The following is a 14,852-nucleotide window of genomic DNA, read 5'->3' on the forward strand; positions in this document are numbered from 1 at the left end:
GAAGCGAGGGTGCAGGAGAGCTACGTACACACGCTGACCTTCCTTCTGGGGCTTCGGACCTAGACTTGTGGATACCACCATGACCAGAATTTGAGTAACATTCCAGAGGTTAAATGAGAAAGTTGCTGGGGTTGAGGTGGTCTAATCCACTGGCAAACACCTCCCATCTAATACCCCTTCCCATACAGAGGGGATGGTTTTAAACATATTATCCAATGTTAAGATTAGCCTCTCCTTTAAAGACTACAGTTGAAATTTATGTGACATCAATTCCAGTAAAATTGATGGGACGTTATTTGTGATACAATAAACAGTAAGGTTTAGGGTGTTCTTATGAGTCAACTGCAAGAATGGGAGAAAAGGAGGTAAAGCAAGACATTAATACTTTAAAAAACTCAGGCTGGGTGTAGTGTCTCACGTCTGTAATTCCATCACTTTGGGAGGTCAAGAGGAACGGATCACTTGAGATCAGGAGTTTGAGACCAGCTTGGCCAATATGGTGAAACCCCATCTCTACTAAAAATACAAAAATTAGCTGGGTGTGGTGGCAGGCACCTGTAAGCCCAGCTACTTGGGAGTCTGAGGCAGGAGAATTGCTTGAACCTGGGAGGGGGAGGTTGCAGTGAGCCGAGACTGTACCACTGCACTCCAGCCTAGGAAACAGAGTGAGACCCTGTCTCAAAAACAAAAACTCCCTTTGGTTCCTGCCCCAAATATTATCTACATGAGAAGATAAAGGTAATTTATTCCTAACCAATGAGAATTCTGAGTTAGAGACTAATTCCTAGAAAATCCCGCTACTTCTCTCCTCTAATGTGATATTTTGGAGTTAAAAACACATACCTTTATTCCCCTAGTCTAAATATTAAGTGATTAAGAGAAACGGAGGGTAAAACAGGATGCTCACTTCAAATATTAACTTGATTTTACAATTTTTCTTAAAGGGATCATATTAACTCTTGTTAAATCTCAACTCAGTGTGATGTTCTCAGAGCAGGACTGACATGTGCCAACAGGCATTTAACAAACAAGCAGAAGAAAAAAAGCTGATAAAAAATATGATTAGGCAACTGACAGAGGAAAAATACAAATGTTTAATAAAGATATGAAAAGATGCTCAGTCTCACCAGTCCATGAAAATGCACGCTAAAGTAAAAACAATATATAATTTTGCTCATTAGGTTGGGAAACATTGAAAAAATCAACAATATATAGTTTCCATAGAGTAAAACTCACTTTCATAATGGGAATGGGGATTGTTACACCTTTTACATTGATTACAATTATAATTACATATCCAATGGTTCAGTCATTCCACTTTTGGGAATACATTCTAAAGTAATAAAAGACTCAGTACATAGGCTATACATACAATTCAGACTTTTGACGTTATTCATTGGGGCAAAGACTGGAAATAGCCCGAATGTCTGTCAAAAGGGGAACTGTTGAATGGATTGGTTTGTATTCTATAAGCCATTATACAGCCATTAAAAAAAAAAAAAAAAAAAAAAAAGAGGCCAGGAGCTGTGACTCACACCTGTAATCCCAGCACTTTGGGAGGCCAAGGTGAGTGGATCACTAGAGGTCAGGAGTTCGAGACCAGTCTGGCCAACATGGTGAAAACCTGTCTCTACTCAAAGTACAAAAATTAGCTGGACGTGGTGGTGGGTGCCTATAATCCCAGCTACTTGGGAGGCTGGGGCAGGAGAATTGCTTGAACCTGCGAGGCGGAGGTTGTGGTCAGCCGAGATTGCACCACTGCACTCCAGCCTGGGCAACAGAGTGAGACTCTGTCGCGAAAAAAAGAAAAAAAAGTGAAATTCTATTTTGTGACCTGGAGTTATCCATGATATAGTAAGTGAGAAAAGTAAACTGCCGAGTAATGAGTGGTACAATCCCATTTTTGTAAAAACAAAAACTATATATAGATATCCCATCTACGTGAGGAATCTGATTCCATGCCCAAATCCTGTGTGCTATGTTTCAGGCCTGACCACAGGCCATTACAAAGGCTCTGCCCAGCAGGCCTCACGGGGGAAGCTGCCCTCTCCACACCAGATGTGGTGCACAGTCCCTGCACTGCAGCCGCTGAGAGGACTACAGCCCAGGACTCATACCCCCCTAGCCTAAGAGTCTCCACTGAGAAACTTCTCTGCTCTGACTCAGTCTACTCATAGTCCTTCCCCTTCTCTCCCTGGCCCTCCATCCCTCGGTCCACAAAATGGCAAAGCCTTTAGTTCAGAGCTCTGGGCACTGAGGCTCCCTCCTGCTAGCGCTGCATGTCATCTGCCAGACCTTCACATGTTGCCATCCTATGGGGAAAAATGGAACCCTGGGGAGTCAGCACTTCCCTCTTTGCCTCTTGCCAGGACTATTGCAGTAAGAGAAGAAACGATTGGTACTTTCAGTTTGGTTCATTGTCCTAACTGACCACCTCGACACCTGGCAGCTTGATAACATATAATTATGTTTGAATGAGTGGCAAGGAAGTTATGGAAGTGGGAGAGAAAGTTAATTTTTCTTTTTAAAACTTTTTATTATTTTTAATTTTTTAAATTATTATTTTTTTCTTTGTAGAGACGAGGCCTCACTATGTTGCCTAGGCTCGTCGTGAATGCCTGGGTTCAAGCGATCCTCCCACCTCAGTCCCCCAAAGTGCTGGGATTACAGGCATGAGCCACCTCGCCTGGTTAACTTTTCTTTATATATTTTTGTATTATTTGACTGTTACAAGAAATGTGTGCTCCTTTTGTAAATCTGAAGAGGAACTGATTTGCCCAGATTTGGCTATGCAGTCACAGAAGACCTAGAGTCTTCCTGAATGCTGATTCATCTTTGTAATGTTACCACCCTTCATGAACCCCACATGCCTCAAGCACCTCTCCATGAAGTTCTACTAGGTGGCCCAACCACATCTCAGAGGCCGTTATTTGGAGCTCAGGCACAGCAACAAAACTATCCTGCATCTGTTTCAGGAGCCACTAACTGAGAAGCCAGTGACTGAATCTTCTCATAAAAATAAGAACTGGTTAAGCCTAAAGATGCCTGTACTTTTCTACATCACTTGTGCTTTAAGGAAAGGACCCAGAAAAATAGGTTTAGAACTGCCAATCACATTCAAAATAAAAGTATAAGAAGAGGTTCCAAGTGAGGGATTAAATGCATGACTAAAGAATTCATCAGCTCTTCAATTGAAGGTTAGAGCTTGTTAATCTTAGCCATATAAAGAAGTTTAGACCAGGTGTGATGGCTCACATCTATAATCCCAGCACTTGGGGAAGCCAAGGCAGGAAGATCACTTGAACTCACGAGTTGAGACCAGTCTAGGCAACATACTGAGACCCTCATCTCTACAAAAAATAGAAAAAATTAGCCAGGTGTTGTGGTGCATGCCCATAGTCCCAGCTACTCAGAAAGCTGAGATGGGAGGATCACTTGAGCCCAGAAAGTTGAGGCTGTGATGAGCTATGATCATGCCACTGCACTCCAGCCTGGGCAACAGAGCAAGATCCTGTCTCAAAAAAAAAAAAAAAAAGGTTTAAACGGGTGCGATCTCCCCCCGTAGCCTGGGCATTCTGTATCAGTCACATACATATATTTCACTAGGCACCCAAGAACTGACTTGAAACTATGCCCACAGGCTCTACAGTATACATCCAGGTGTGATTTATTCAGTGGTCATAGGGAAATTTTCAATGTGTTCAATCAGTAACACTGATAAAGCAAAACCAAACCAAACCAAACCACCACTCCCAACTCAATTACCGTATTCATTGCCTATGGGCTACCTACCACCATGGACTGCCAGAGTTCCAGGCCCAGACAGCCACCCAGAGGTCTGGAGGTAGCAGTAGGATGGGGAAGCCACCTCCCCTTCATACATCACTACTAGGAGAAGGGGACGTCTTCGTTGTGAGGCACCAAACAGCCAATCACACTTTCTATTGCTTGGGTGATATCTCCCTTGTTCCGTAGCAAGCAAAACTCAACCTATACTGTTGTGTGCTGTGGTTTCATCCTGCAGAATGAGGAACTTTCCTTCTAGATGGTCTCAGAAATGTTCTCCCTCCACAGAGCCCCAACACACAGGTTGCTACTGGGTTTGAAAAGTAGAAGCTCATTTACACCCCCTCACTTCTAAATTTCCTAAAATGAAACGACATTGCCTTAGTACACTGCAGAGCTACTGTGTCATTGGCTACGGCTATAGAGAAAGCTTCAGATTCATGCAAACGAGTAACAAATTATTTCTTTCCTTTTTTCTTTTTTTGAGACAAGGTCTCGTTCTGTTGCCCAGGCTGGAGTGCAGTGGCATAATCGTGGCTCACTGCAGCCCTGGCCTTCTGGGCTCGAGTGATCCTCTCACCTCAGCCTCTTGAGTAGCTGGGACCACAGGCATGTGCCACCATGCCTGGTTAATTAAAAAAAAAAAAATTTTTTTTGAGACAGAGTTTCACTCTTGTTGCCCAGGCGCGAGTACAATGGTACGAGCTCGACTCACCGCAACCTTCACCTCCCAGATTCAAGCGATTCCCCTGCCTCAGCCTCCCAAGTAGCTGGGATTACAGGCACGCACCACCAGGCCTGGCTAATTTTGTATTTTTAGTAGAGACAAGGTTTCTCCATGTTGGTCAGGCTGGTTTCAAACTCCCGACCTCAGGTGATCCGCCCGCCTCGGCCTCACAAAGTACTGAGATTACAGGCATGAGCCACTGTGCCTGGCAATTTTAAAAAATTTTTTAGTACTGGGTTTAAGTGATCCTCACACCTAAGCCTCCCAAAGTGTTGGGATGGCAGGCATGAGCCACCATGCCCAGCATAAATTAAGTTTTAAGGGGAAGACGAAGTTTGGAGAATCAAGTAGTCCAAACACAGGAACACACTGTCAGCACCTTCTTCGTGTCACCCTCAGAAAGCCTAAAAGCCCATGTTCTGGCAGGGTACATTCCAGAGCACACTTCAGCCCTTCTGCCCTCTCAAGGTAAAAACCTTTTGTCTTAAAACCAGACAAAATCCCCAAATTCACAGTCAAATAATAAATAGGTGCCATGTAAACATGGCATGGAGACAATTAATAGGCATAGAGCTTTTCAGCCTCAGTAGAAAGCTTTGCCCATGTGGCAGAACCTCCCAAGCACTCCCTCTGCTCTAGACACACAACAATGACCTATAACATGAGGTGGGAAAGAGAAAGGGAAAAAAATTATACATGCGCACATACACAAATATACAGCCCAACTAAAAAATAAAGGTAGCATCTCTCTGTAGAGTAGAAATGGAAAAGAAATCCAAAATCCCCAAGCTGCTGGACTTGAGAAGCAGGTAATGGTGTTCAGGAGTCCAATTTCTATGGAGCAAAAGGCATTAAAAGTCCTGCAAGTGGCCGGCGCAGTGGCACACGCCTGTAATCCCAGCACTTTGGGAGGCCGAGGCGGGCGGATCATGAGGTCAGGAGATTGAGACCACGGTGAAACCCCGTCTCTACTAAAACTACAAAAAATTAGCCGGGTGCGGTGGCGGGCGCCTGTAGTCCCAGCTACTCAGGAGGCTGAGGCAGGAGAATGGCGTGAACCCAGGAGAAGGAGCTTGCAGTGAGCCGAGATCCGGCCACGCACTCCAGCCTGGGTGACAGAGTGAGACTCCATCTCAAAAAAATAAAATAAATAAAATAAAAATAAATAAAAATAAAATAGTCCTCTAAGTAAGACAAAGGGCAGCGATCAAACTCACATCTGAAGTCCAATTCCAAACCAAGTCATTTTACTTTGTTATATACCCTGGTTTCTTCTCTCCGCAGCAAGAGAACTTGCTGAATGGCAAAGCAAAATGCTTTGAGGCTCTAGTTTAAAAAAGTCCTGGGAGTGCAGAACTTCGTTCCCATCTTTAATTCCTAAGCAATCGGCCAGCCCTGTAGCATGGAATCCACCCACTCATGTAGTTAAATGTGTGCCAACGTAGAACACACACGCGCGCATGAGGAAGGGCCTGCCATCATCTACCCTTTCTGGGTTGTTAGGTTCTGACAGTTAACCTGGAAGGCTATCCTGTGACAGCCAAAGCACGAAATGATGAAGACTGTGGGACAAAGGCTAATTGTCAAGCCCTCCTCCAGCTCAGAAGGTTCATGGCTTTGGAGGAAATTCACACATATGTGAGTAATTGGTGGTAGGAGCCTGTGTGTTGTGGCAGAAACAGCACCGGCCCGGGAAGCACCGGCCCGGGAATCTGAAATTATAGGTGCCAGCTCCACAGTGGGCTACTGTTAATAGTCTTTAACTCTGGGCCCTGGCATCCTTGCTAATAACAAAAAGGGGCACAATCAGGTGATTTCAAGGCAACTTTCAGCATTAGAGTGAAATGCTTCTGAAAAGAAGTCTGATACACACTGGGGTAGGAAAATACTGACAAGGACTCCAGTTACTACTTTTCTTCTCAGGAGGTGATAATCACCACAATTTAGATTCTAAGAAATATAAACCAAACACAGAAGCAACAGGATAGGAGAAGCTGCCCTTACTATTTCTCTTAAATCATCACAGACAAGGAACCTGTTACTGAGCAAGGCCCCCAATGTAATTTCATTGTTGTCATCAGTCCCCTTGGAACACAGAGCTACAAACAAAAAGGCATCTCTGACACTGTTAAGAGTATTCATGGATGCCCTGATTCCATTACACACTCTTTCAGCTGAAAGTGATTCGAAACGCAACATTAAACTGCACATTTCCAGAATGGAGGAGAAAATCTGGTACAAGGTGACAAAGAGAAACCATTCGGAAAACCCTTTTTGACAGTGTATATCAATTTCAAGGCACAGGGAGGAAACATCCATTTTGTTCAAAAGCATCAGACCTTGTGGATTCTGTTTGGATGCAGCAGAAGTGTTGTTCTCTTTCAAAAGTATTAGAAACGCATTGTTGGGAAAGAAAGCAGGACAGCTGAGGGACAAGTCAGGGTTACCTTACCATCGTCAGAGGATGGCTACTCTGCAGATGCTAATTAATGGTATTAAAAAATAGCTGAAGGGAAAAAAGTAAACCTAATAGCCTGGAATCAGTTTGGGTGTATTTCTTGTCATTCAATTTTCAGAATGGAAACTACTAAATAAGTCTGCAAATATGATGATTCATTTAACAAGACCCCAACTATGCAATTAAGCTCCTAGGCAAAAATATTCACAAATGACAGTCAAGGGAAAAATATTTCAGATCTTTAAGTAGCAGCAAAAATAAGTGACCACTCATAGAGCCATAGCTGAGTCCAACGTTCCTTGCTTTCTTCACAACCAGCCCAGTCTGTATTCATACCACCCAGAATAATTTCTCAGTGTCATATTCAGCCACTTTCTGTAGAAACATCTTAGTCTACCATCTTGGCTACCAGCAACACTCATGAAACCCAGCACACCAACACAACATTTTCCAGATCAGGTAAATGCCTTAGTCATTAATGAAAGGTTTTCAAGGTGCATATCATTTCTCAAAAAAAGAGGTCTATGTGTTTGCTTTCTGGTTTTGAATTACAGTCTGCATACCATAAAATTCACCCTCTTAAAGTGATACAAGTCAGTGTTTTTTGGTACATTCTCAGGGTTGTGCGACCATCACCATTATCCAATTCCAGGACATTTTCTCTTTTTCTATTTTTTTTTTTCTATTTTTTTTTTTGAAGACGGAGTCTTGCTCTGTCACCTAGGCTGGAGTGCAGTGGCGCGATCTCGGCTCACTGCAAGCTCTGCCTCCCAGGTTCATGCCATTCTCCTGCCTCAGCCTCCCAAGTAGCTGGGACTACAGGCTACCACGCCTGGCTAGTTTTTTCGTATTTTTTTGAGACGGAGTCTCGCTCTGTCGCCTGGGCTGGAGTGCAGTGGCCGGATCTCAGCTCACTGCAAGCTCCGCCTCCTGGGTTCACGCCATTCTCCTGCCTCAGCCTCCCGAGTAGCTGGGACTACTCGCCACCTCGCCCGGCTAGTTTTTCGTATTTTTAGTAGAGACGGGGTTTCACCGTGTTAGCCAGGATGGTCTCGATCTCCCGACCTCATGATCAGCCTGTCTCAGCCTCCCAAAGTGTTGGGATTAAAGGCGTGAGCCACTGCAACCGGCCCAATTCCAGGATTTTCGAAATCTGAAAAAGGACTCCCTAGCCCCTGTACATTTTAGTAGCCACTCCCCATCTCTCCTTCCTTCTAAGCCCTGGCAAATACTAATGTACTTTGTCTCTATGGATTAATCTATTCTGGACATTTAATATGAATGGCATTATACAATACATGGTCTTTATGACTGGTTTCATTTGCTAAACATATGTTTTCATATGTTCATCCATGTTACAGCATGCATCAGTACTTCATTCCTTCTTGTGACTAAATAATATTCCATCACATGAACACATTTTGTTTATCCATTCATTAGTTGGCAGACATTTGTTTCCATTTTTAAAAAAATAGTGAACAATGCTGCAATGAACATTTGTGTACAACTTTTTGTGTAAATATATGTTTTCAGTTCTCTTGGGCATATACCCAGGAGTGAAATTATTGAGCCATATGGTAACCTTAACTTTCTGAAGAACCACCAGTTAGCTTTCCAAAGTGACTGTACAATTTTACATTCCTAATTGGTGGGTTTTAGAACTTTCTCTTAAAGGACTCGAGTTCAAACTAGATTCAGATCTGAAAATCTCAGTGATTTCTTATTCAGCACCCTTTTAAAGGCATCTTGCTGAAAAAGTTTTGCCTGCATGTTTAGATTTCAATGTGTATATCACACAATGCTTTATTTTTCATTTGCATCAGAGGATATGCATTCTGCTTCTCTCTAGTGCAGGGTCAATATCTAAAATTCACAATATCGCACGGTTCCCTAGCACAAATGTGTACAACCATTTGTTAAGTGCCAAATCAAGCACATTTTCTTCCTCACAGCAAGTAGCCAGAACAGGTGAAGCCACCAAAGGCATTTATTTTTCTCTCTACTGCAGACTATTTATGAGTAGGATGAACTTTTCTCTTCTTTTTAAAGGTGACTGTTGACTACAATGGCTCACTATTTGTGTGCCAAGACAGGTAGGACTTGCAGAGCCCAGGAAATAATTTCTTCACTAATACCCTGGATTGGTCACACCCTTGTTTGATTTGTGTCCGATTCAGGCCTCTTTACTTGAAAAATAGCAATGTGACGGAACAACTGAGCAGGGTCCCAAGAAGAGGAGTAAACACAATTCAAGGGGTGGAAAATAGAAGCTTTGAAGAGGCTAAAGCAAAAGTGGTATTTTAGCCTGAGGGAAAGAATGAGGAACAATCTCATCACACTTGCCTTCATGCATTTAAAATGGGTTTATTCAGAGAACAGTGGGTGACCAGTTCTTCATGCTCAGAGTGAAACAAACAGGAGGAAATCACATCAAATCAGTAAAATTCTATGGTTGGAAAAGGGAAAACAATTTCTTGATCTTCACTTTATACATCTGACCAAAGCTCATGGATCTCCATCCTTGGAATTCTTAAAAAAGATGTAAAGGAGTTTTGTCTGTATTTGCCTGCCAAGAATCTTGAGGCATCCTTCACTGTAGTTTCTTTAGGGTGCTATAAATCAGGAACTACGTCTGCTGCATGAGGGCAAAACCAGACCCATAAACAATGAGATCTAGACTGCATAATGTACTGAGAATGTCTTGCAGTGTGCACTGTGGAAGTAAACAGGACCTCTTCTTTGCCACATGCTCCTGTTCAAAATAAGTTACATTACTTCATCTGGCGAGGCAGGGAGGCTCATCTGTGGTTCATGGTTGGGTTACACAGGCTAGATGCTGCACACCGGCCCTACTTGTAAGGCCTCTCTGGCTCTGCCTGGTTACAGTTACCCAGTGCCAGTTCCTTACACAGCAAAGGCCTGGGAAGCCCATCTCTCATTCATTGAACATAACCCATTAAGTTGGGTTTGGGAGCCGGCTACGGTGAAATGAAAAGTGATCAAAGTTTGCAGTCCAAAGTCAATTTCAAGCTATGAATTAAGTATACTGGGAAAGTGAGTTAGCCACTCTGAGAATCAATTTTCCCCACTTGATAAATACCACTTTCTTCAGACTAAATGAGTGTATGTATGAAGGGACTTTATAGATTATTAGTGATGCTGAATGAATAAATTAAACTCACAAAGAGTCAGTAGGATAGTAGTTTACTTGGAACTTCGTTATTTTTGGGTGATTATAAGTGTCTACAAATGGGATCTTAAGGAATTGTACAAAAGAAAAAAAAATTTTTTGTGACCTCGCTTAGGCTTTAAGAATAAAATGGTTGTCTCACATTTTATTGTTAAATAAAAATTTAACATTTTGAAGATTTCTCATTGTCATTTCCATTCACGTGTTCAGATCCCCCCAACATTCCACAGAAAAGAAGGAAGATTGACAGGGGAGTTGGGGGTATTCTTGAATCCCTTGCTCAATAGCTTTGAAACCTCACTCTGTTCATTAATATTAATGTTAGAGTCTCCTTAACATTTTCCCAAGCATATCCATAATTTTTAATTTTATTGTGACAAAGAGATGTATATAAAGGATTCCCACACCAAATCCCCTTTTCCTGCAAAAATTCTACTCAACCCATAATTTATCCAAGGCTCTTAAACTGTCCAAGTAAAAAATGAGTCTGAACTATGTCTGTGGAAACAGAAAATTCTTAGAGAAAATACATAATTTTAAAAAATTATGTGAGAATTAAAGGAGAAGAAAATGCCTGCAAATCTGCTGAGGTTCCCGGCTTGGGCAATGAAGGACGATGATGCTATTAACACAGGAGAGACAAGCAGAAGAGGTGGTCTGGAGAAGACATTGCATTTTGGGCATCTGAATTTGGGGCATATGCCTGATGTCAGGTGGAGGGGCTAGTGAAGACACAGTTGGAAATGTGGGAGTGGTGCTCAGGAATGAGGTCAGGGCTAAAAAAGATTTGTGAATAGTCATATCTATATGGTAGCTAAATTATAAAACTGAAACAAGTGTTCTAGGGGATGCATATAGAAAAAGGGGAGAAAAACAAAGCCGAGAACTGAACTAACATATTAAGTGAAAACACAGAAAAACAGGTCCGTTCTCTCATCTACCTTCTAACCTCAGCTACCTGTCAAACTCCTCCTCACAGAATAAATCAGTTAATTTAGGTTGGCCTCTACAGCATTTCCCGTGGAATCCGGTGTGAATGAAAACAGGGGACCCCCAAACGAAGACTCCTCGTGCTTGAAAGAGTTCAGGAAACATTCTTCTTTGTCACGGGACTTTTCTGAGTCTTTAATATACTCGTGTGGATTGTTGTTTTCCAAAACCAGGTTCCTTTATAACAATGCCCAAATCTAACTATGGGACGAACATCTAACATCTTTCCACCTTTCTACCATGTGTGGGTAAGATTCAGGGATGGAAGCACTTGACTGACCTATAGCTTAGGGATATGGTGGGCTTCACTCCTGGAGCCTCACCCCCTACTCTTGAAGTCCTGTTGGATGTAAAATCAGAACTGTTCTGTTCCCTCTTGGAAAAAGGCCACAGCAGGCCATCTCTCTCTGCTTCCGTGTTTTTTTTTTTGTTTTTTTGTTTTTTTTGAGAGCACAGGCAGAGGTAAAGAGGCTGAGACTGTGGTGGGGGCTTGTCTGTGAGAACGCCAGGTTCCAGGTTCTCTCCCCCTCTCTCTGGCTTTTTCCATTCTGGTTCTTCTCTTAAATAGTTTTCCAGATAAGGGGGATCAGGGTGGGCTCCCACTAACCTCATTTCCACTAGTTCTGACTTGAAGCTTGGGCTTTCTTGTTCTGATTCTTACTTGATTTTTGTATTTGCTGCTTCTCTGGAATGACCTTCCCTCATCACCAGGATTAGAAGTATTATCTTCCCTCTCACATTGAGAAGGTGGAGAAAAACCACAAGGAAAACTAAGGCTCCAAAACAGATAAAAATATTACAGAGGAGAATCTTGCTGCAATAAAAGGGATCAAATCCTCTGGTTTCAATGGATTATATCTTAGGGTCCCAAAAGTCCTCAAAAATGAGGCTGTCGCAGTACTGTTAGGGATCTAGAACGAAGGGCAGTGAAGAAGAGATGTGGCTGTGAACAAAGATTAGAGATAGGCAAGTCAGGTGTAATTTTTAACATGGGAGACTATGGATTCTGCAATGTGGGAAGGGGAGAGCTGTCTTATCCAGTCTTGATAAGATTCTAGAGTAGGCTGGGGACAGTGGCTCACACCTGTAATCCCAGCACTTTAGGAGGCTGAGATGGGAGGATCACTTGAGTTCAGGAGTTCATGACCAACCTGGACAACATCATGAGACCCCGTCTCTAGCAAAAATACAAAATATTAGCCAGGCTTGGTGGCACATGCCTGTAGTCCCACTTACTCGGGAGGCTGAGGTGGGAGAATGGTTTGAACCTGGGAGGTAGAGGTTGCAGCGAGCCAAGATCAAGCTACCACTGCACTCCAGCCTGGGTGACAGAGACAGACCCTGTCCAAAAACAGATTCTAGAGTAGATTATGAAAGAAAGGCTTGTGAGGGCTAGTGAAAGAAAGCAGCAGTCACTGGTGGTCTACCTGGGTTCCATAAGAGAGTAAGTCAACTCATTCCCAATGCTTCTCTCCCAAACCCCTTCCTCGTCCAGCTAAAAGAAATGGTAAGCCATAGTCTTTACTTGAACTTTAGAAATCAATAGTCTTTCAGGATCTTTTGGTTGACAGTGAAGAGGAAGGGTTAGTACAATTAAAAATAAGCAAGTTAAAAACAGTTGAAATGTAACAAAATGGAAGAGCTTCCATCTATGAGACACTTGTTGTGATTCAGCTCTTTGGCATGGCTGTCAGGAGAGTGAGGGTAGGTTTTAAGGATGTTACAAGGTGGATGGCCTTCAGCTCTCTACCATGCAGGCCAATTCAGCTCTGAGAGGTGCCACATGTGAACAGGGAAATCACACAAGAACAGGACAAGGAGAGACCTGGATGACGAGAGGTACAAGTCAGTCATCATCTTTGGATGGTAAGAATATCATGTCTTTCTTTTCTTAATCTTGTTTATTTGCATATTTAAATTGTACATAAGTAGCTCTCTGCTCCTCCCATTTGACAGACAGCCGCATCTTCTCTGTCATTGCCAGCCGCATCTCTGAGACACTATGGTGAAGGTGAAGGTCAGAGTCAACGGATTTGGTTGTATTGGGTGCCTGGTCACCAGGGCTGCTTTTAACTCTGATAAAGTGGATATTGTTGCCATCAATGACCCCTTCATTAACCTCAACTACATGGTCTGTGTGTTCTAGTATGATTCCACCCATGGCAAATTTCATGGCACCATCAAGGCTGACAATGGGAAGCTTGTTATCAACGAAAATTCCATCACCATCTTCCAGGAGCGAGATCCCTCCAAAATCAAATGGGGCAATGCTGGTGCTGAGTATATAGTGGAATCCACCGGTGTCTTCACCACCATGGAGAAGGCTGGGGCTCACTTGCAGCGGGGAGCCAAAAGGATCATCATCTCTGCTCCCTCTGCTGACGCCCCCATGTTCGTGATGGGCGTGAACCATGAGAAGTAATGACAACAGCCTCAAGATCATCCGCAATGCCTCCTGTATCACCAACTGCTTAGTGCCTCTGGCCAAGGTCATCCATGACAACTTTGGTATCGTGGAAGGACTCATGACCACAGTCCACGCCATCACCCAGAAGACTGTGAATGGCCCCTCCAGGAAACTGTGGTGTGACAGCCACGGCGCTCTCCAGAACATCATCCGGGCCTCTACTGGTGCTGCTGAGGTTGTGGGCAAGGTCATCCCTGAGCTAAACAGGAAGTTCACTGGCATAGCCTTCCGTGTCCCCACTGCCAATGTGTCAGTCGTGGACCTGAACTGCTGTCCGGAAAAACCTGCCAAATATGATGACATCATATTTGAAGCAGGCATCCAAGGCCCTCTCAAGGGCATCCTGGGCTATACTACTGACCACCAGGTTGTCTCCTCTGACTTCAACAGTGACATCCACTTTTCAACCTTCAATGCTGGGGCTGGCATTGGCTTCAACGACCACGTGTCATTGAAGCTCATTTCCTGGTATGACAATGAATTTGTCTACAGCAACAGGGTGGTGGATCTCATGGCCCACATGACCACCAAGGAGTAAGACCCCTGGACCACCAACCCTAGCGAGAGCGAGAGAGGAAGAGAGAGGCCCTCACTGCTGGGGAGTTACTGCCACACTCAGTCCCCAACAACACTGAGAATTTCCCTTTCTCAAGTTCCCATGCAGACCCCCTGAAAAGGGAGGGGTCTAGAGAGCCCCACCTTGTCATGTGCCATTAATAAAGTCCCCTGTGCTCAGCCGGAAAAAAAAAAAATGTACATAAGTAACATACTGCATATGTAATCAGTTTTTTAAAACAAATGTTTCATGAAGGAAACATGTACATGAACACATTTTGTGTATTTATAAATATACAAAATAAATTTCTGATGGAGGAGAGTCATCATCCACAAAGAGGTGGCCCAGGCCAGGGAATACTGAGACGCAGGTGAGCTGGTGACATTTGGGAATGTGGTCCTGAAAAGATGAAGAGTACTTACTGAGAAATACAAGGAAAAAGTAGGGGAGGGGAAAAGAAGGAGGGCGCTGAATCTCGGAGGAGCCAATTGAATGGACAAAGATGGCGGCACATGAAAGGCTAAAGAACTGTGGGAGCAGCCTCTACAGCAAGCTGCAGAGATGAGAAAGAGAGAAAGGAGGATATCTAAGCAGGAACCAGCTGGACCTACGTAAGCTGACTTGAGAGGCACCTGTGATGTCAGCAAAGATTTAACCAGAGCCAAAGACAGCACCTCC

The 14,852-nt window shown here is 43.5% G+C and overlaps 1 protein-coding gene and 1 pseudogene across 1 annotated transcript in view; one reads left to right on the top strand and one right to left on the bottom strand.

The window, feature by feature from the left end:
* Nucleotides 1–14,852, bottom strand: part of PPM1H (protein phosphatase, Mg2+/Mn2+ dependent 1H) — a 288,777-nt gene that overhangs the window by 98,687 nt on the left and 175,238 nt on the right. The gene's annotated exons all lie outside the window — the stretch shown is intronic.
* LOC112634887 lies at nucleotides 13,154–14,156 on the top strand (annotated as a pseudogene).

Source organism: Theropithecus gelada, chromosome 11 (genome assembly GCF_003255815.1).
Source record: "Theropithecus gelada isolate Dixy chromosome 11, Tgel_1.0, whole genome shotgun sequence".
In the NCBI taxonomy this organism is placed as follows: domain Eukaryota; kingdom Metazoa; phylum Chordata; class Mammalia; order Primates; family Cercopithecidae; genus Theropithecus; species Theropithecus gelada.